General features: G+C 46.1%; 1 protein-coding gene across 7 annotated transcripts in view; it reads left to right on the plus strand.

Moving 5' to 3' along the window:
• Positions 1-7,248: 7,248 nt before the first annotated feature.
• Scn8a (sodium voltage-gated channel alpha subunit 8) overlaps positions 7,249-22,321 on the plus strand; it is a 173,909-nt gene continuing 158,836 nt past the window's right edge. For 5 of the 7 annotated variants that reach the window (XM_063263131.1, XM_063263134.1, XM_063263130.1 and 2 more), the window contains exon 1: positions 7,535-7,691. The gene's annotated coding sequence lies outside the window, so the exon portion shown is untranslated. Of the gene's footprint in view, positions 7,380-7,534; positions 7,692-22,321 lie in introns of those variants that run through there. The other 2 variants (XM_063263132.1, NM_019266.3) reach the window with 2 other exon arrangements.

Below are 22,321 nucleotides of genomic sequence, written 5' to 3' on the forward strand. Positions count from 1 at the left end.
GAAGAAATCAACTGTCTGTCCGTCCATCCATCCATCCATCCATCCATCCATCCATCCATCCATCCAGTGATTAGACACTAGATGCCAACTGCACATAAAACACACCAAGTCCAAAGAGTGACTTTAATTTAGTGACAAAATTTCTGTAAACCATTAAGTTATATAGCTATTAAGCCAGCATAAGTGAAGAGAGTAATAAAATGTATTCCCATGAAATGAAATAATGCAGATAAAGAGAAGAGAAAATATAGCACAGGAGGGAACAAACAGAAAATAGCTCAAATTTAGATTTAACCTCAACCATATTGATAATGAAATATAACACCTCCCTGGCCACTTGAAAATGTTAGTAATGTGGTGCAACGTGCCTACCAATCCACTTGGAAACTAGAAATTGTTAGATTGTGGACTATGTAAAGCTCCAGTAAATGGTTCCTACAAGGAACTTAACTGGTTTTGAGGGGGGGTTAAAAATTGGCAAAAATATACTTCATATTTTACATATTCTGTATGTTTGTGGTGAACAATTTTATACTCTGAAATATGCATATAATGTGAAATTGTTAGATGTAGGTAGTTAGCACGTAATCTTCATTTTTGTGGCAAGAATTTTGCACACCTAACAGTCTCCAAGTGTGTAATGTTAACTGCAGTTGCCCTGATGTCTCGAGTGTGTAATGTATTAACTGCAGCTGCCCTGAAGTATCAGATCTCTTGAAGCAATTCTTTCTTTCTTTCTTTTTTTTTTTTTTTTGGTTCTTTTTTTTCGGAGCTGGGGACCGAACCCAGGGCCTTGCTCTTCCTAGGTAAGCGCTCTACCACTGAGCTAAATCCCCAGCCCCGAAGCAATTCTTTCTGATACTTTGTGTCCTAGGACTAACAACCTGGGCCTCCTCTCTCTCCTGTCTCTAAGGAGCACCATGTTGTTCTCTGCAGCATGAAGCTCAGCTCTATCAGATGCTCCCCGTTCAGGAGATCCAGCAGTGTTTGTCTTTCTGGGTTGGGTTTATCCCACTTTATGCTTTCGGACTCATCCCAGAACCATAACGAAAGGATCTCCTTTGCAGTAGCATCCCACCGTGTGGCTAGGGGACATTTCATTTATCCAGCCATCGGGATGGCCACCGGGACTGCTTACCTAGCTTGGCTGTTAAGAAGAGTGGTACTTGAAAGGTAGGATTGCAGGTGTCTCCGTAGGATACCCTTTTGTTTCTATTGGTTACATTTTATTCCTCCAGTCATTTCAGGAGTTGGCTCTCCTCTTTCACTCGTGGATCCTGGAGCTGGAAGTCTGATGGCCAGGCGTGGTAACCAGAGTCTTCCCAGACGCTGGTGTCTTGCTGCCCCTTCACTATCACCTGCTCACTGTCCCTTTTGCTGGATCTTACGGTCATTCTGTTTAGAGTTTGATTTTTTTCTTTTTGAGAAACTTTCATGCCATTTTCCATCACCTCTGTATAAATTTACATTTCTACCAACAGTATATATCAGGGTCTGCTTTTCTCTGCAAGCTTGTCAAAACCTATTTTTAAATAACAGTTTTTAAAAAAAAATAATAATTTTTCTCACAGGTGTGAGATGACATTGTGGTTTAGTTTTTGTTTCCCCGATCTGCGATGGTAAATATTTTTATCTCTTGTGGACCTAATCTATATTCTTTTGTTAAAACATTCCTCGAGGGAGTGGTGGCTCGTGCCTTTGATCCCAGAACTCCGGGGGGAGGCAGAGGCAGGTGGATCTCCCATTCTGTTTTTTCTTTATTCTGTTGATTAGTACAAAGTCCGTTTTAAATACAGAGACTTAAAAAGGTAAAGTTAAAAGGGTAGTATAGAAATACATGTCACAACCACTCAGATATTTCAATAATATCTCAGTAAACAGTAGAGCTAGAAGGGGAGTCCGTAAGGCCTCGGGTTTGTTGAGCAGAGGACACACCCTTCGAGAATACTTGCGGGACGTTTGCTTAGATAGGTTAACTTCTGAGCCATGAAAAACATAAAGGCTTTGGAATCCCACGAATCAGGCCCACAGAGAACAGTGAAGTTAGGAACTGACAGTGGACAGTTATCTGGGGAATCCCAACCTGAAAACTAGATGGCACACTTAAAAGAGAACAAGAGTGTAATGGGATAAAGTCACTAATGGGACTTAACTGAGAGGCTAACCCAAAGTGAAATCTATAGTGTTAAGAGTCCAAGTTAGAAAAGAAGGAGCTAAGACCAGGGTGACCTTGGGATTGAGAAACAGGGAGAATGGCAGGTTGAACAAACAAAATTCCAAAGAACCAGAAGAAAGGAAACAAAGCCACAGTGTGAACTAATGATGGACCTTAAAAGTCTCTGAAGAAAGTCAACAACAACAAAAAGAGTGTTTACCAGAGAGAGGGGGGAGGAGGGGAGGGGGAGGGGGAGACAAAGAGGGAGGGGGAGAGGGAGAGGGAGAGGGAGAGGGAGAGGGAAAGAGAATGACCAATAAATATCAACTGAGGGACGATGATGCTACCACAATTTCTACAGACAGTAGGAACACTACGAAGTGGTGTGCACAATTTTACACTCATAAAACTAGCCACATAGGGGGTGCTGGAGAGATGGCTCAGTGGTTAAGAGCACTGGCTGTTCTTCCAGAGGTCCCAAGTTCAGTTCCCAGCAGCCACATGGTGGCTCACAACCATCTGTAATGAGATTTGGTGCCCTCTTCTGGCCTGCAGGCAGAATGCTGTATACATAAGAAATAAACCAATCTTTTTGTAAAAAAGAAAAGAACATAAGTAGGTTTTGTTAAGACAACCATCAAACAAACAACAACAAAAACAAACCCTCCAAAACCCAAAACTAACAATGTAGATGGAAACAGGGAAATAAATGTGTACGTCCAAGTCACGTTTCTATCCGGGGTTAGTTTAGTTCTTGGCCATCATGGTGGTTAGCCTGACAGCAGACAGGCAAGAGTGCTGGAGAAGCAGCCGAGAGCTTCTGTGCTTAGTAAACAGCCACAATGAGAGAAAGGGGGGACCAATCAGAAAGGACATGGAAAGAAAGCCTGTTAAAATGCCCAAATCTACCTTAAGTTTAAGTGACACACTTCCTCCTAATTCTTGGTCACACCTCCTAATCCTTCCCAAGCAATTCCATCAACTGGGGAGCAAGCATTCAAACATATGAGCCTGTGCGGGCCGTTCTCATTGAAATTCATTCTCATTCAAATCACCACACCTTGGAAGAAACAACTACCAAACCTTACTCAAGAAAAGAAATTAAAATATTAAATTAATTAAATTAAATCTCAAGCATCTCTATATTTATTAATTAAATTGAATTCCTAATTTTTTTCCTGTCAGTTAAAAACTCCACAGATAGTTTTACTGGGTATTTCTACCAGACATGATAGAAATTTAGGATGCTAGGAATTTAGTTTACGTTTGAAAGTCGATGTAACTCACTGTGTTAATAAATTCAAAAGAAAAGGCCCACGTGCAGGAATTGACATTCATTTTTTTTAAATGAAAACCCTTAGCAAAACAGAAAGGAGACGTCACTGCCCTCAACATAATAGAGAGTTTAGGGAACACCTACAGCTAGCATCATGCTTCATCACCATGAACGCTCGCTCAGCTGGCCTTCCGTCTTCAGATGGGGGATGAGTAACAACATATGCTCACACCATTTCCACTTAACGCTCCAAGAAAGAGGGGAGCTAGTGCAATAAAGCAAGAAAAAGGAACGGCTTGGGAAAGATGAAGCCACACAGAGCTGGAGAGGGGGCTGGGCTGTAGGATTATTTGCTGCTCTTCAGAGGATGCTGGTTCATTTCCTAATATCCACATGGTGGTTCACAAACATCGGAAACAACCCTAGCTTCAGGGAATCCCACGCCTTCTTCTGTGGGAATCAGAAGGCAGCTTATAAAAAGACTTTATTGGGGTTCACAGCTCCAGACGGTGAGTTCATGACCATCATGCCTGGGAGCTGCGGGCTGGGAGCACGGCTACAGGCAGGCAGGCGTGGTGCTGAAACAGTAGCCAAGAGCTTACATTCTCTTCTGCCAGGAGAGAGCCGACTGGGAAGAGCATGGATGTTCAAACCCCAAAGTCCACCCCCAATGGTACACTTCCTCTCAAGAGGCTGCACCTCCTAATCCTTGCCAAACGGCTAGGAACCAAGTATTCAGACATCTGAGCCCATTCCCATCCAAACCACCAATAAACACCCATACTCACTAAAAAAATTAAAGCATTCTAAAAAAGTGCTCATTTGTAAACAGCATACAGTTTGTGACTTTTTTCGGGGGGGGGTGTTTTTATTCATCCTAGGCGGAGAGGGTAGCAATGGTTTAAAGAACCGATTCTTCCCAATTCGTCAAGTTTAACTGGGGTTACTTATGGGAGCATGGACAACCTGCAGGCAGCCAAACTACTGGAGAAAAGTTGTGCATCAACACCCCACCCCAGCAACCCACCCCACCCCAGCAACCCACCCCACCCCAGTAACTCACCTTACCCCAACAACCCACTCCACCCCAGGAACCCACCCCAGCCCAGCAACCCACCCCACCCCAGTAACTCACCTTACCCCAACAACCCACTCCACCCCAGGAACCCACCCCAGCCCAGCAACTGCCTACCATTTATATATCCTCAGGGAAGGGAGAGACTCATGTGCCATATGAGTCCCCCTACCCCCAACACCTTTTACAGAGGAATGCTAATGGGTCCAGTCTTGTGGTGTTTCCTGTGGGTAATCTGATAACCCAGTTAGCAAGGTTGTAAATACAGAAAAATTAACTGCACTTCCATATAATTCCAGTGAATAACGAGAAACTGAAATGTACAAATTGTTAAGTGACCCGTCACACACACAAAACCAAAATGCTTTGGACAGCATCCTGGAAGGGGAGTAAGACTTATCTCCTGAAAAACTGCAGCCAACAGAGTCCTCAGGAGACCACGCAGTGCTGAAGGGGATTTGTTGGTTCTGTTGTCGAGGAAGTTTCCCAAAGTTGAGTGCTTAAATTCATGCAGTTTTGATCAAAATTCCAGTGATTTTTTTTTTTGTTGTTATTGTTTGGTAGAACTCGACAGATTCCAAAGTTTGCAGGCAAATGTGGAAGACCTAGACTTGGAAAGCCAGCACTGGCAAAGCAGAGCAGAGGGCGAGAAGTGAGAGGCTAGCCTCTGCTGTCATCCTGACCCTGTGTTCCAGTCTTCTCAGAGCTGGGATGGTGGGTGTGTGCCACGAAGCCCATGGTACTTTTTGTACTTAGGAAAATCAGGATCTGATCAAGCTATATATGTATGCTCCCGCACCGCACATCACACACATGTGCTACAACACAGCACTAGATCTTCAGCATGTAAAAGGGCTTCTACTGCTCAATTCCAAGGTTTATTTTAAAGTAAGAGTAAGCAAGGTCAGATAAACATGCTAATGAAACAGGGTCTGGAATGAGAGCCTTATAGGTCTGGTTAGAGAAGAAGAAAAAGTAAATTGGGCTTCGTGAAACTTAAGAGTGTTTACCTTTGGAATGACTTGGTCAAGAGACAAAGGAATTATAATTCCATGGTAGGAAACAGCATTTGCCAATCATGTGACTGTTAGAAGATGTGTATCTGTAAGATACAAATAGTTCTCAATAAGCAAGCACCTTCTAAAGTATAAAAGACCCAAATAGACGACTTCAACCAGCAGGATTTACAGAGCCAAGACATTTAACACATTTAGTCATTAGTGGAACAGAAGCTAAAACCGCAGTGGAATAATTCATCACACTATTAGAGTGGCTAAAATTAAGAAGACTGGTCAAGCCAAATGCTGAAGAGGATGTGGGGCACTGATGCCCTACTGTGCTGCAGGCTGATGCCCTACTATGAATTGAAATGGCAGAAGCGCTTTGAACATCAGCTCAGAGCCCCTTCTCTTTGCTTTGTAATTTTAATTTTGAAACATGGTGGCCTCGTACAGCCTGAAACTTGTTATGTTCACGAGAATGACCTTCCCTGGGTTATGTGGCTGGTGTTGGGGGATCTACCCAGGGCTTTGAGCATGCAGGCAAGCACGCTACCAATTGAGCATGCCTGCAGCCCCTGAATTCTCTTAACATGTTGAATGACCTAAGAGAATCCAGTCATCTCCTTCCTAGACATTTATACCCAGAGAAATAAGGGAATGCCTCTGTACAGAGGTGCACACAGCATTCGTAGCAGCTTAATTTGTAACGAGTGAAACCTAGCACTAGCTTAAATGGCATCAATAAGCGGTTTAAAATTTGGTTATGTCCCTCCATAATGATTATTACCCAGTGGTAAGAAGAAACGAACACCTCACGGGTAGCATAAAAAAAAAAACTCAAAATAATCCTGCTGAGAGAAGTGTCCTACACTTCTCTACAAAGGAAAAAAAAGGTTCATACTGCATGATCCCATTAACTCTGGAAAATGCAAACCAATGTACAGTAATAGAAGATTAGTGGTTGCCTGGGGGAGGCTGTGTGTGTGTGTGGGCAACACAGAGCTGGATTGCAAAGAGGCACCAGGAAACTTTGAGCATGCCTGTCACCTTAGTGGCGAGAAGCTCCTGCATGCACATGCATGTCAAAATATATTCCAAACATGGAACTTACTGTGAGCCAAATATATCTCACGAAAGCTACTGTAAAATGCATGCGGTGGGAACATTATGCCACAGTCTGTGCTGGACCGTGTTAGAAAACTGTAAATGCACTTCCCCTTTAGTTTCTACAATAAAGCTATCAGTTTGGTGTCCTGATTGCTCCCTCCTAGTGACAGAACACTGAGGTTTGGACAGGTTGTCACCGCCACTCTTTAGCTAAAGACGGTGCTATTCAGTGTTAACTGAATTTGCGTTAGAGAGACAGCTCCAGGAGTCCTCCTCGCCTTCACCGTGACGCTCCTTAGGCCTGTGGGAGCGGTTCAAAGGCTCATGCCAACTTCACAGATCTACCCACTGAGTTTGGAGAAGGTAAGGTGACCTCTAAGCTTCCAAACCTGAGGGCTGCCTTTGCCACTCATAGCAGGCCCCTGTCGTAACCCTGGCTTCTATTTGCTGTGCGTTGGATCAGTTGACCAAAGATCAAGTCAGAAACTCCGACTGCGGTCGCACGGTGACCGGGCGTGCAGGGAGCAAGGAGACTCTTGTCATTGACCAGGGCCGCAGAGCATCTATCGGGTGTCGACGCCGGTACTGTGGGGCCGGCGGGGGCGTCGCAGAGGCGGGCCCGGGGACGCTCGCAGGCGCTCGGGCGCGGCGCCCCCTGCCGGTCGGGCTCCGGCGCGCATCCAGTCCGGAGCGCGGGGACGCAGGCCGGAGAGCTGGGAGCGAGAGGGCAGGCGAGCGAGCCGGCGGGCGGGCGCGCCCGGCAGGGTAGGTGCGGCGGGGCGGGCGCGGGGCGCGGGCGGACGGGCGGGAGGGCGAGCGCGGGGAGCGGGGCGCGGGCGGGGGGCGCGCGCGGAGGGTCGCGCGGGGGCCCGGTGGCGGGGGCGCGCGGCGGCGCGCGCGGCGCGAGTCATCAATTATGCAAGGGCTCGCGCAGCGCGGGGGGCGGGCGCGGGGAGCGCTCCAAGATGGCGCCCACCGCAGTCCCGCCCGCCGCAGCCTCGGCGCCTCTGCAGTCCGGCCGCGCCTCCCGGGCCCCGCGCTAGGGCCGCTGCCGCCTCGCCCGCCGCCGCCGCCGCCGTAAGTCGTCCCGGAGCCCCTGGCCCGGCGCCGCTCCTCTCCTTGGGCTCCCCTCTCGCCCCGGGACCCTGGAGCGGGCTCGCCCCTCTCAGCCCGGGGCTTTGCCGCAGAGCGCGCGGCGCGGCTCGGGGGCCGCGGGGCTCACGGGGCTCGCGTGGCCGCCGTGGAGCGGTTTCTGCCCTTCGTGCTTTGCACGGACGTTTGGAAGTCTTGCTTCCTTCCACGGTGTTTGCCGAGGTTCCCGAGGAGGGTGGGGGACCACCAGCTCCAACCCCTGGACACCCTGCCCTCCAGGTTGCCTGGTCGCCCAGGGACGCGGGCTTGCCCCGGCGTCCCCTCGGCGCTGCAGCCGGCACCCAGCCCCCAGTGCCAGTCCAACCGGGGCTCTCGGGCTGCTCTGTAGCCCCTCATCCTTGCCCCCTCCCCCAGTCCTTACTGGATCCTCCCTCATCCGGCTCCACATTGCTACCAACTGCAGAAGCCGGGGGACTCCTTGGTTCGTGGGGCAGTCAGGACACCTCCTGTCCTCTACTCCTTTACTTGGATGTATCAGTTCCCCTTTCGCTAGGGTGCTCTGGGGTTGTGTTGGAGCCCCCCGCGACCTTCCTTGGCGGGTTAGGATTCCTGCATCAGAGAACATCACTTTCAGAATATCCCCCTTCCCCCACCCCCACCCCTACGCCACCCTATGCAGAGCTTGTTCCTCTCCTTGCTCTCTTCCCTCCCCCACCTTACCACGGGCAGCAGCACCCTGGGCTTCTTCTTAGCGTTGGGATGCAGAACTGTTTGCCCAGACCCACGGCTTGGACCCCCTCCTCTCTGTTTCATTCACCCTCCGTACCCTAGGGACCACAAAACCTCTGCATTTCTCAGGGGAGGTCCGCTCCTTCCTCCCTATTGCCCGCAGCAACCACCGGTGGAGACTTGGCAGTTAACTTTCCGGGCGGTAGTGGGGGCTGTCAGACCCCTTCAGCGTCCCTAGGTTTGAGTTAGGATGGAGTGGGAATCCGTTTTTCAGTCTAATAAATAGGAATTCTCCAAACCGTGCATTCCTTCCAACTCCACCCTATGCCCTCTCCCTCACTTACACTGCAGTTTTTGAAGCACGGGGGGAATACATTTTATAACTGGAGGTTCCAAGATTCGCATCGGTGTTCATAATCAATGTCATCTGTTGGGGTGGGGGCGGGGGTGGGGAAGCATAGAAGAAACTTTGCCTTGCATCTGGCCAAACTCGGGCAGGGAGAAATAGCAGGCTGCAAGGTCTGCTGCACAGGGGGAACTGCTTTTAATGCACAGTGGGCATCCGGGAGGGCAGGGATCGGAAGCAGGAAGTGTGGATAAGGGCCTTTAGGGCAAAGGAGGGAGTGCTTTTTATAACTGTTTTCTCGAGTTTAAACCTGGAGATCCTTTAGGGAGGTGTATGTGTGTTAGGACGGGGGGAATGTCTTAGCTTTCCAAGGAGATTTCGGGTGTGGTAGGCTTTTTTAACGTCTCACAGAGCTCTCTTCCCTTTTCTCCATATGCATTAGAATATATGGGGGAGGGAGCCCTGTTCTTTCCTCAAAAATATGTTTTTGATGTGTAATGCAAATGGCTGGACAACGTTAATACCCAGTAGCAGGATGGCAGGAACCAAGAGGTTTAGGCTCCAAACGCCGAAAGCTTTTAGCATATTTCTGAAACCTGGCCCTTGAAATACTGCAGCATTTTCCTCTGGAACTCATGACCCATAAGGCCTTCAGTTCTCCCTGAAAGAGGATTTGATTGCTGTGTGTGGGGGTAGTGATGGTTCGGTGTTCCGTGAGCATTCTGTCTGTCCTAGAAATGGAAGCTCTCCGGAGAGGGCTGCAAGCATGTTCTGTGTTCTCGGAACATCTGATGTGTGTAGATGGAATGTGTCTCTTCCTGGGATGTGGTGGGCATTGTATAGCAATTCATGATGGTTCAGGCTAGCTAGTTACTGATTTCTTGGGGTCCGTTTGGGAGGCTTGACTTTATACGCCTTCGGTTTTCATTTGAGGTTTTGTCAACTTTCCTATAGATATTCGGAACATTTTCTTTTAAATAAACTAAGGATAGCGACTTGAGATATAGTATATTTAAAAACAAACAGCCACACGGTTGCTTGAAGGAGGACTCTAAGCAGTTCACCCCGATGCGCCTCCCGGTCTTGCCTTTCCTTGGCTTTATGCTTGCTCGAGGGGTACCTGCTGTGGTGCTGAAGGACAGCTCCCGGGCTTGTGTGACTGAAGTCGCAGGCTGGAAGGGACTGGGTTTGCTTTGCCACGAATGAACAGCAGGCTTTCCCCAGTGATGTGGATCTGCATGTGCATGCGCAGCTGGGTCATACTTGAGGTTGAAGGTCTGGTTATCACATTTTTCATGCTCCCACATAACTCCTCATTTTGGCTGTCCCCCACGGAGGCAGTGCTGTTTTGGCTTCAACAGATCCGTATGCAAGGCATACATTCTGCTGACCACATGGTTTCGGGGCCTTTTTTTGTCATTTCAAATAGCAAGAAACTGTCAATATTACGGTAATATGGTCTTTGCCACAAGTAATTAGATAGCTTACCAAGTTAGGCTGAATCTGAAGGGCATTTTTGCTAGGTTGACCTAAACAGTGAGCTAGATATGGGACTCAGCAGGTTAACCTGTGAACCATTATGTCACTGGGGTATGCTGGTCTAAAATTGTTTTAAAATCGTAAATGGGGAAGGTGGAACATAAAATTCAACTTGCTCAGCCCCTTACCTCCCTTGGGAATCCTTCTTATAGGACACCTCTGCTTTGACTACTTTGTTGGTAGGGAACTCACTGCCACAGAAAGTAGCTCTCCCGTGGTGGTCGAAAGACTTTCATCTCTCTTAGAAGGTAACATGTATAACATTGAGGGACATACTCTGGAACTGCACAAATGGCAAATGTCTCTTACATGTTTGCTATGGTAAAAACCAAGACAACATTTTGCAGAGAACTGAGAGACACTGCACCTATTTGAAAACATGCAAAGGAAACATGGCTACCTAAAGTAAGAGAGGGTTCAATGAATGGAAAGAAAGCTGTCTTTCATGTGCTGGGGTTATGTAACAAATTCTGGAAAGCACCTGATTTACTTAATGAGTGTTTAACCCCTGTGAGTTATACGAGAAGGGCCTTAAGCCCATACTGTAGAGAAAGTGTTAAATATAACCTATTCAGAGTGTGGTCAGTTGCCACAGTTATAAAAATAAGACACACTGGTTGCAGAAACAGTATGGAGGAAAGTCCTCCTGACTTTTACCTGCTCAGCAAAAGCATTGGCCAGGTGTAAGTGCACTGTTTCAATTTCAAGCCACACTTGCAGAAGTTGCTCGAATGAAAGTTACTTTCAACTTGTGTCTTTCATGTTCTTAGACTCAGGGTCTAATAGACCCAGGGACTCAGACATTAAATTGTTATATTTCCTTTTGCCTTTCCCCTTAACCCTTTAAACAATTTTCAGATAACTATCTTTAATGTGAAAGAATTTACACAGAGTAATCCCCACCCCACACCCCTTTTTAAGTCTTTTGACAGAGTAACTAGAAGGATAAAGCCTGATGTCCAGTATCATCAAGTATTTCCCAGATGTAAGACACTGTATCAGACATGGACACATTTGCTAAATAGCACCAACTTCAAAACAATGTAGAAACACAACTTTGGCCCTGTGGGCGTATTGACTGGGGAAATGTATGACTGTCAGGTTGAGCTCACTGATTTTCACCTAAAAATAGTTTGCAAAAGGGTGGAAAATAAATATAGGGAAAGAAAAAGGAGAAGGCCTCCTAAGTTTTTTTTTCTGTCCCTTTGTGAAGATGCAGAAACACACAGTCAAATACAATGTCATGGATTAAGGAAAAGCGACCCAACCAATTGCCATTGTTGGAGGCAACTACAGGCCTTGGAGTCAGACAAAGCTAGATTCAAATCCTGACTTGGCTACTTGCTTTTTAACCTTGGGCAAGCTGTCTGGTTTCTCTGGGTTTCAGTTGCTCTCTTCTGTAAAAACAGGAATAAAAAATGCCTACATTGCCATATTTGTGGGGATTATAGAAAATCTGCTTCCTTTCCCTAGAGACTTAGCGGCTGAGTGGGTATTTACATGTGTATCTGATATAGTATGCATGTACTGTATTAAGTTTCAGTAGTTTGAAAGCAGATGATTTCTGCATGTCAGTTTGCATAGGGGGCGGGGTCTGCAGATAATTCCTGCATGTCAGTCTGTGTAGGGGGCGGGGTCTGCAGGTTCCTTAGCCTGATGAGGAAAAGTACACCATACAGCTGCTGCGCTGACCCCACCCCGCACCAGGGTCGCATTTGCCAAGGTAACTCTTTTCTCATCCCCCTGAAGTACGCTGCAATGGTGTTCCTTACCACAAGGGAACACTTTAGCGCTCACAGGCTGGAAGGCAACTGGACTGTTTTATCTACAGTTCTGAAGATGTAGTAGGCCCAAAGGTGGAGGCCTACCATTATTCTCACATGAGCTGGGTTTTCAGTGAGGTAGAGTTTGGAATGGCATCCGTCCTCATTTTAATTTTCTCCTTGTGTGAACTTTGCATGGCTGTATCTGAATGGGCCTGTATTAGGACTCACAGGTGACCACCTGCTGTGGGCCATTATCACTCTGCTTACAAAAGCTTGAAACATCCTTCTAGAGCTAGGTAAAGCAAGTATCATTCCTTGTTACAGCTTAGGAGACGGAGTACCCAAAAGGCGGAGTTGTCCAGGGGTGAGGACAGTTCAAGAGGTGGAACCGAGGCTGCCCCGGAGCTTGGTTGATTCACACTTAAAGGTTTTTTTCCCCCATGAAATAGTGTTACATTCTGATATTCATATAACCAAGTAAAATGAACAGTTTTGGTTTATTTTAAGAAATTATCATTATCCTAGGTAGCTAAACATATCTTTATGAGTGGGCGAAAGATTCTGAGATAGGCAGAAGTACCGCTCAAGAAGCATTCGGAAGAGGGGAAGCCAGGAGAGAGATGACCTGAGATATGTCAAGAAGTGGTTGAACGTGTATGCCTTTCCTTGTGTATGTGTCCTAACCCTCTGCCCCAATGGAAAATCAGAACAAAGCTATGTTCTAAAGGACCAACACACCTCCGTGTTTGTGTGTCTTTCTCCCGGTGTCTTGCACTAAATACCCTTATGCAGCAACCCTTGAATGCTCTCTTACTGCCACCCTATGTTAATGGGGACCGTGGGAAAGTTTAGCTGTTGACACCTGGAGCAGCTGGAGCAGCTTTGCTCATGCTCAAAGCTGGAAGACTTGGAGGACAGAGCATGCTGGGAACGTGTGCCGCTAGGTGAGATCTAGAGCTGGAAGAGTGTTCTCAGAGGGGTGTAGGCTGGGAGAGCACAGGTGAACGGAAGGGGAAGTAGTTAAGATTTTCCTCAGGCATGGGGATATGCCACAGTGAAGGAAACTGGCATAAAACTGGGAGCCTCCTCAGTTTGGGGTAATGTGTGTGTGTGTATGCTTTTGTGTGCATTATGTGCATGTGTGTTTGTATGTGTGCTGTGTGCATATGTGTGTGCTTGTGTATGTGTGCATGTACATGTGCGTGCTGTGTGTGCATACATGTGTGCATGTGTGTACATGTGTATGCGTGTGTTTGCATACATCTGTACATGCGTGTGCATGTGTGTGCGTAGGGGTTTGCAGCATTTCTATAGATTTAGTTTGTAGGGAGAGACTTTCAGTGTCACTGGGACTTGTCCAGAGGTCTGGAAATGGAAACACTGAACCCCTCAAAAGCCCTGTTAACTGACTCCTGCCCTGTCCCTTGATTAGTATGGCTTGTATGCTGTTTAAAGGCTTTGGAGTCCCAGGCAGCACAGGCATATAGAAAGTTTGAATTACACAGTTACTTGCTTATCAGCATCCCCACTAGAGTGAACTTGGGGAGTCAGGGAAAGTCAGTCAGTTTTAATGTTTAGATAGCATTTCATAGCGAAAGGGACCAAGCCTATTTCCTCAGTGAAGAAGCAGTCCATTTTCATGTGTTAGTCCTTCCTGTCTTTATTCCAAAGACAGTTAAAATCCGAGCCTCCAGGAGCTCAGGGTCTATTGCAAGCCATCCTGAAGTGGCAGCTTTTTGTTCTGGCAAGCAGTGGCTGTGAATGAGTGAGGTTGCTTGTGGTAGGGTGAGCTCTGTATCCCAGTTCTTCAATCAAGGATGACGCCCTGAGCTTTGGCGCCATATCCACCACCGCCTTTTTTTTGTCTTAACAGTAAGCTGAATAAAATGGTTTCAAATGAAAACGAATTAGTGCATTGTTATCAAATGGCGGAGGAATATTAAGCAGGTTGTAAATGAGCCTGGCAGAACTTTCTCAGAGGTCAGGATACCCAGAAACTCCATTTGCTCAGAGGTCAGAGGTCAAAGGTCGGGACACCCAGAAACCCTGTTTGCTACAGGACTCCCAATTGGATCTCCTAGGTTTGGTATAAAGAGCTGTGACCCCTTGCTTCTAGAGAAGCATAATAGGTATGCTTTAAACATTGGCATCGTGCGGCCGGGGTTGGGGAGCGTTGTGGGTATGAGGAATTATCAAAGGGTATAGGGAGGGAGTTAGGGTGTGACCAGGAGAAGCGCTCATACCTTAGGACAGGCGTGCAGTCTTCTGAAGTCTCCTGGGGGTTCATGTCTGGATCCCGTTCTCTCGGACAGAGCACAGAACCTTGGGAGGGTCAAGTGTCACTTGTTTGCTTTCATTCTTGTTCTGACTTTGCTAGAACTTTACCACACACTGTAAAATTCACCTGATTGCTGTGTTGGGAAAACTGGAAGGCGTTTTCCTGCTTTATGGGAAGAGGGCCGACATGCTTAACCCTCACTGTTAGTCGTCCTGGAAAAGCCTCTCCACACCGGTCATCTTGTGCCCTCTCATCCATTCTGCCTTAAAAACACACCTTTTGAATTTCCTTGCTCAAGGTGTTGCTAGAGACAAAGGGTTCAAAAACAACATGGTTGAATTGTCTCTTTCTGCCCTTACTGCCTCCCGGCCATCCAGTATGCATTCTGTAAGTCGTGAGTACTAGGTCTTGGGCACAAGCACACACCAGCCCCTCCTGCCCGCCTCAACTATTCCTATCATCTCTCAGAAAGACTTTATCTTTAAAATATATTTTTTATACCTAAGGGAGTTTCGTCTGCATGCATGTCTGCACTGCGTGCCCGTCTGGTGTCTGCAGAGGACAGAAGGGGACATTGGGTTCCTGTTGCTAGAATTACAGGTCTTTGTGAGTAGCCCTGTGGATACTGGGAATGAACACCGGTCTTCCGGAAGAGCAGCCAGTGCTTTCAATGGTGGAGCCATCTCTCCAGCTCACTCAGAAAGACTAAATACTTTGTTGATTTGATCTCTCATTGTAATCCTCCCCCTGCTTTATCATATACACAGTTTCTCTGTGTTTCCCTTTTATTAATGACATTTTTACACTAATGTTTTGGGCTACTTAATGTAAAAAGTTAGTTTGGGAGAAACATCCTTTCCTACCACTTGAATTGTTTTTTAGGGTTTCCGTGTAGAGGAGTCATGGTCCAAGTGGTCCCCTGCTTTCTGCGGGGAACTGTGTTGTCCCTCCTGACCACAGCAGTCCACAAATATTTATTAAGTACACCTAAGGGAGAGGACTGCAGCAGGTACTGAGAACTGTCTGAAAGATCTCTCTGTATTCTAGAAACTTCTCTGGTCAAGTAAGTACCAAGTATAAAATCCTAAAGAGTAGGTTTCCATCATGGCTCAATGCCTGAGAAGGGTTTAATTGCCAGCTGAGTGGTGTAGTTGGCAATTAGTTTAATAAGTTGATTTCCCCTGAGATACCTCTCACTCTGAGGCACACTGGCCTACAGCTCAAGTCTTCCAAGCTCACCTCAAACTCATTGCTGTACCGCCATGAGGGCCACCGTGCCTGGCTACAAAGCTAACTTTTCAGAAAATCTTCAGACCAGTTTGATCAGAAGCAGCTCGGCTTTAGGTTGTGAGATGGTAAGAATGTAGAGTGTTCTGGGGGAGTAATGTGCAGTCTAGGCGGCTTGGGTACTGTTCCCCAGCTGCAGATAAACCTGCAAAATTAGCAGGGGGTTAGGCAATGTTAAAGGCTTTTCAGCCGTGTTCACGTCCATGGAAAGCACAGATGATTGAGAGGAGTACCAACCAACGCACGATCAAGGTTGTGACGTCATGGTTTAGGAAAATCGCAGAGCCGTGTTTAACAGGATGACACGGAGCAGGGCGGGGCAACGGGGCAGGGCGTGGACAGCCAAGGAGCTGGCAGTTTGATTTGGCCTCATTGTGTATGGGTGAAAGCTTGGACTCGTGGTCAGGATGGACAGGAAAGAAAGCAAACAGAACTTTGAACATGTGTGCCACGTGGATGCTTACGGTAGGGGAACTTTTTTTCTAATTTTAAAATTATTTTTCTGCAGGGGCTTCTCCCCATGAACTTCTGGGTTTTTTTTTTTTTTGGTTCTTTTTTTCGGAGCTGGGGACCGAACCCAGGGCCTTGTGCTTCCTAGGCAAGCGCTCTGCCACTGAGCTAAATCCCCAGCCCCGAACTTCTGGGTTTTGTTGTTATTTTTTTTTTCTTTTTCTTTTCCTTTTGGGAAAACCTCTCTCTCTCTTTTTTTTTTTTTTTTTTGGTTCTTTTTTTCGGAGCTGGGGACCGAACCCAGGGCCTTGCGCTTCCTAGGCAAGCGCTCTGCCACTGAGCTAAATCCCCAACCCCAAAACCTCTCTTTTAAACTTGTTTTATTCTGACACTCTCCCTGATGAAGGACTCTGTTTTTAATGTTGGAGTCTCTCCCCACTCGTAAATCATCGCTCTAATTAAAAATGTTAAGTTGCACTTTATTCAGTGAGTGCATATATGTATGCATGGGGGTGCACATACCACAACCGTGTACTTGTGGCTGCCAAGGACATCTTGAGAGAGAGGACATCTTCTTCCACCATGTGGGGTCTAGCCATCTGACTTAATGGCAAGTGCCTTTGTCACTGAACCATCTCAGCAGCTCTCCATTTACACACCCTCCCCTTTTCTTCAGTTACTGTTGTTACATGTTGAGTCCGTTAGTGTTGCCCATATGTGTGTTTGGGGACTGACTGGTTGGTACTGGATACCCAGTTGGATTTGTCATTGATGGTTGTTCTCCCAGCAGTCATGAACTGCCCGTAGCTCTTCATCTAGGTGGGCTTTGTAAGATTCCTCCATCCACACTGGTGTGTCAATTGGTTGTCTATACAACTATATTGTTGAGATTTTGGCCGCCTAGTCTTATATACAACGCATAGACATCCTGGACCTCTGGCTCATATGGGCTTTCTGCCCTGTCTTCTGTTCCAATAATTTTAGGGCCCTCCCATATTCTCAACTAACCTTTCTTAAGGAGGATAAGGAGTAAGAGGCACAGGCCTTTTCTTAGGCGGTGACTGATAGAAGGCCTTCTCTTTGCTGAAACAATGTATTTCTTTTCTTTTCCTCTGTATTGTTTCCGTGAACAGAGGCTCTAAGGGTAGCCACTAAAAGGTTTTAGCAGGTAAGCACAGAGGGAGGGAGGAGGGGAAGGTTTTATTCATGCTGTGAGTACCCACTCTTGAGCAGGAGATGTCAAGAGCCAGGGCAGGCTTGGCTGAGCCCTCTGTGGATCTGAAGTGCATGACCGTGGCCACTGGCCCAGCAAAGGACTTGAGTGTAATTTGCAGCACAGGGACACCTGGGAAACTTGGCCTTGTTCATCCTTCTAGTTAGCAAAGATCTTCAAATAAGAAGAACGAGAGGGAGAGAGGGAAAGAAGGAGAGAGGGAGAGGAAGAGAGAGGGGGGGGAAAGGGAGAGGGAGAAGGAGAGGGTGAGTTATTTTTTGGAATATCAGAATTTCTACACCAAAATATATTTAGAAAAAAACACATCAGAAATTTCCTTCGATTAAAAAATAATTTCATTTGTTAAAATTCCTTTCTTATGGGGTTGGGGATTTAGCTCAGTGGTAGAGCGCTTGCCTAGGAAGCGCAAGGCCCTGGGTTCGGTCCCCAGCTCCGAAAAAAAAGAACCAAAAAAAAAAAAAAAAAAAAAAAAAAAGAAAGTCCCAAAATTTTACAGGGTAAAGAAGAGTCCTTTTCATTATGGAGTGCTGAGTGACTATGGAAGATTCACTGTTGGTGACACTGAGTGGTTTCTGTACCCATTTAATTAGGGGATGCTTAGCCTGACTCCCGAGGTGTGCCTCGTGCCTGTCGGTAAGTCACAGGCTATCTTTGTCCTAGTAGCCTGTAGTTTGTGTGCGCAGTTTATCTTCTGTTCCTTGGCAGGCTGCCTCCTGGTGTCTGGTGTAGGAAAATCCCAGAGTCTTGCTGGGAGAACTCTGAGGGTCTGTGTAAGAGCAGCCGCCAGTCTATCCCTTGGTTATAATCTATTGCAAAAACAATCCCAGGAACAAAAGGAAACAAAGTAAAGCTCCTGGGGGAGCAGGTAAGAAGAGTCTGTTTCTCTCCTGCAGGACTCCGGAGCCAGCAGCTCCTGTCCCACTGCTCTGTGAAGTGTGGACTGGCGGGCCTTTCCTGATCTTTTTGTTCCAGTACTTAATCACAGCCGTAGTAGGAACTCTTATTTGCAGCGGTAGACTTTGGGGTGTATAATTTTGAATAACCAGTGGTTGATCTGTGGAATCCAAGACATGGATGGTAGTCCAAATTTTGGGCAAGAAGATAGATTTTTATGACCAAAATTCAGAGATTAAAACCTACACTCTAGTTCTGTGTGCAGGCTGTCTTTGTCAGGGTTTCTATTCCTGCACAAACATCATGACCAAGAAGCAAGCTGGGGAGGAAAGGGTTTATTCAGCTTACACTCCCACATTGCTGTTCATCACCAAAGGAAGTTAGGACTGGAACTCAAGCAGGTCAGGAAGCAGGAGCCGATGGAGAGGCCATGGAGGGATGTTACTTACTGGCTTGCTCCCCCTGGCCTGCTCAGCTTGCTCTCTTATAGAACCCAAGACCACCAGCCCAGGGATGGCCCCACCCACAATGGGCTGGGCCCTCCCACCCTTGATCACTCATTGAGAAAATGCCTTACAGCTGGGTCTCATGGAGGCATTTCCTCAAGGGAGGCTCCTTTCATTGTGATAACTCCAGCTTGTGTCAAGCTGACACACAAAACTAGCCAGGACACAGGCCAACATGGAACTCATTACTGTCAGTTTGTGACTTTTCCTGTTAGGATTCTGTCCCCAGGAATAAGGGTCAGTGTAACAGTGTTGGGAAAACATCTGAATCTAGCCTAGGGGTAACGAATATATATTTTTCACTTTAACATTCTGAACAGCTTTGGTTTTTATTATATTTAAAACTTGTAAACAGCAAAATTAAAAAAAAACATTTCCGAGTTAATAAACATTTAGATTCATATAAGTATAACTGCTGTTAGAACAGAGAAGAGCTCTGCTGCCCCTCCTTCTGGTCCTTTTGTAGTGATTCTTGGCAAGCCCTGATTGGTTCCCTGATCTAAAGGGTAGACACCTTTCCCAAATGCCGTATAGATAAATAGACCCATACTCCAACTCGTTGAGCCTGGCCTCTTTTGTTCAGTGTGAGATGTTGGTGGTTTATGTTGTACTGACTGGTTCTTTATTATTGGTGAGCGGTATCTTACTGTATAGAACTGAATTGTTTGTTACATCGTGTCTAGCACTGTGTTTAACAATTGACTTATTCACCTGTGGAAGGGACGTTGGGAATGTGGGGTGTTTCTGGCTGTTGTGAATAGCGGCTGCTGTACAGGTCTTTGTGTAAGCCTAAATTCCTATTTCCCAGAGGTTGTTCCTAAGAGTGGGACAGCTGAGCTGAGTGGTGGTGCACACCTTTAGTCCCAGCAGTGGGGGTTGGGGGGGGCACGCAGGTCTGTAGGAGTTCGAGTCCAGCCTTGTCTACAAAGTGAGTTCCAGGACAGCCAGAGCTATACAGAGAAACCCTGTCTCAAAAAAGAAACAAATGAACAAAAAGAGTGGGACTTTGGCAAGTATAAGTATATGTGTGTCTTTTGTAGTGTGTGCATGTGTGTGCATACAACAGCTCGTGCATGTGTGAAGGGCAGAGGTGAACATCAAGTGCCCTCCATCACTCTCCATCTTGTGTTTCTGAGCCAGGGTTCTTACTGATCCTGGAACTCACTTACTGACTGGACTCAGGTCAGCAACCCCTCCTGCTTTTCCTGTCATGGCTGGGATTATAGGTGCCCGCTGCTTTTTATGTGGATGCTCAGGTCTGAACTCCTGCTTGCACAGCAAGTACTTTAGGCCATGAGACGTTAAGGATAAAACAGTAACTAATTTCCAGTGTCGCTACATCATTGCGCATCGTTCCCAGGGTCCAAGGGAGCGGGAGCGCTCTGTGTCCTTGTCAGGTTTGGTCGGCTTATTCCCCCAATCTGAGGAAGTGAGGAGTCAGTGGATCTCACTGTGGTTTCGGTTTGTGGTCCTCTGGAGGCTAATAATACCCAGTGTCTTTTTACATGCTTGTTTGCTGACTGCACACTGGTGGTGACGTGTTTGTTCTGGTATTTTGCCCATTAGAGTTAGAACAGGATTTCCTACTGTGAGTTTTGCTTGTGTGTGTGTGTGTGTGTGTGTGTGTGTGTGTGTGGTTGTGTGCGTGTGGGTTGTGTCTGTGTCTGTGTGTGTGTGTTGTGTGTATATGTGTGTTTGTGTGTGTGCATATATGTGTGTGTGTTGTGCTTGTTGTGTGTATGTTTGTGTGTGTGGTTTTGTGTGTTGTGTGTGTATGTGTGTGTGTTGTGTGGGGGGGTTGTGTGTGTGTAGTGTGTGTTTTGTGTGTATGGGGTGCATGTCTATTGTGTATGTATGTGTGTGTTGTGTGTGTATATGTGTGTTGTGTGTGTGTGTGTTTTGTGCGTGTGTGTGTATGTATGTTTATTATGTACTCTCAGTATGACTTTCCTCAGATTAATCATTTGAACAGGCTTTCTCACAGTGCTGGCATTTCTTTTCCTTCTTGCCTGTAATACAAACTTTAAATTTTTGATTAAGTTGTAATGTCACCTTTTTTCTCTTTTATGGATTGTGTTTTCAGTGATATACATAAGCCCTTTCTGTCTAACCCACAGTGGTCTTCAATGATGACTCTAATAAAGTTTTATGGTGTTACACCTATACTTGGCGATTCAAACGCGTTCCAAACGAGTTCCTTTTGTAGCGTGTTGGTTTTGTTCCACATATTGCTCTCCCATCACTGTGGGAGAGATCACCTTCTCTCTGGAGTTGGTGCTGCACCTTTCCCAAGGCAGAGGGCCCTGTCCATGGGTTTTTCTGGACTCTGAATGTCAGTCCCTCACATGTGTCTCCCCTGATAGCTTTACAGCGAGAGCGTCTTTAGCTACACCAATTCTTCAGCTTTGGTCTGGAAATCAGGCAGAATTAGCTTGTATATATCTGTAAAACCTCCCACTGGAATTTGATCAGAACTGTCTTAAATCTATAGATCATTTAGGAATTTAATAATTATATCCAGGGCTCTCATCAATGCATGTGATGTATTTTCTTCATTTACTATTAGAATTTTGTAGGTTTACATTTTTCCTTATTATATTTTATTCATTTATTCATCATTTATTCATTTCATTCATATTCACTCATACACATACACTCACACACACACACACAATGATGTGCTTGTGAAAGTCAGATAACAATTTGTGGGATTTGGTACTCTCCCTGTTTAATGTGGGATTATCTAGGCTCAGGGGTTGAACGTAGGTCTTCTGGCTTGGCTGCAAGCATCTTTATTTGTTGAGCCATTTGACTGGCTCCATTTTGTAGTTTAAGCATATAGATTCTGCACATTTTTAGTTTTTTTTAAAACTAATGTAAGTTCCTTCCCTCCCACCCCCCCAGGTTTCAGGTTTTATTCATTTCTTGAAGGTAGAAACATAATGGGTTTTTAAAATGAGAACTTGTGCCTTACCACTTACAAACCCGCTTGTTGATTTTACAATTTGTTTCTTGGGACTTTCTGTAGATAATCTAATAGTCTACGAAGAATGACAGTTTAATTTCTTCCACTTGGATTTATATGTCTTTTCTTCTCCTCCTTTATTGCAAACTTCTTATAAGATATTGGATGTGGGCCTTCTTCCTGACTGTAGGAAAAGGTACCCAGACTTCTACCATTAAGCAAGCTCCTGCAGACACTCTGAGTAGTTTGCGTTCCATCTCTTGATAGTTTGTAGCAAGTGGATATGAAATTCTATCAGGTGGTTTCCTCTTTTCTCCTCTGTGAATTGATATATTTCTTTATTTTGCTTATACATGATTTGAGTCCTATATTGAAGCCTTTGTGTTCCTGGGGTGAGTAATACTTGGTTGCAGTGTGTTATTTTGATTTGTTGATACATTGTAGAGCAGTGTGTGGTCCCGGGAGCCTTTAATCCCAGAGCTTGGGAGGCAGAGGCAGGCTGATCTCTGTGAGTTTAAGGCCAGCCTGGTCTACAGAGTGAGTTCCAGGCAGCCTGGAGAATCTGTCTTAAAGAACAACAACAAACGTTGTTGTTGTTGTTGTTGTTGCTGTTGTTGTTGT

The sequence above is a fragment of the Rattus norvegicus genome, chromosome 7, assembly GCF_036323735.1.
Source record: "Rattus norvegicus strain BN/NHsdMcwi chromosome 7, GRCr8, whole genome shotgun sequence".
Classification (NCBI taxonomy): domain Eukaryota; kingdom Metazoa; phylum Chordata; class Mammalia; order Rodentia; family Muridae; genus Rattus; species Rattus norvegicus.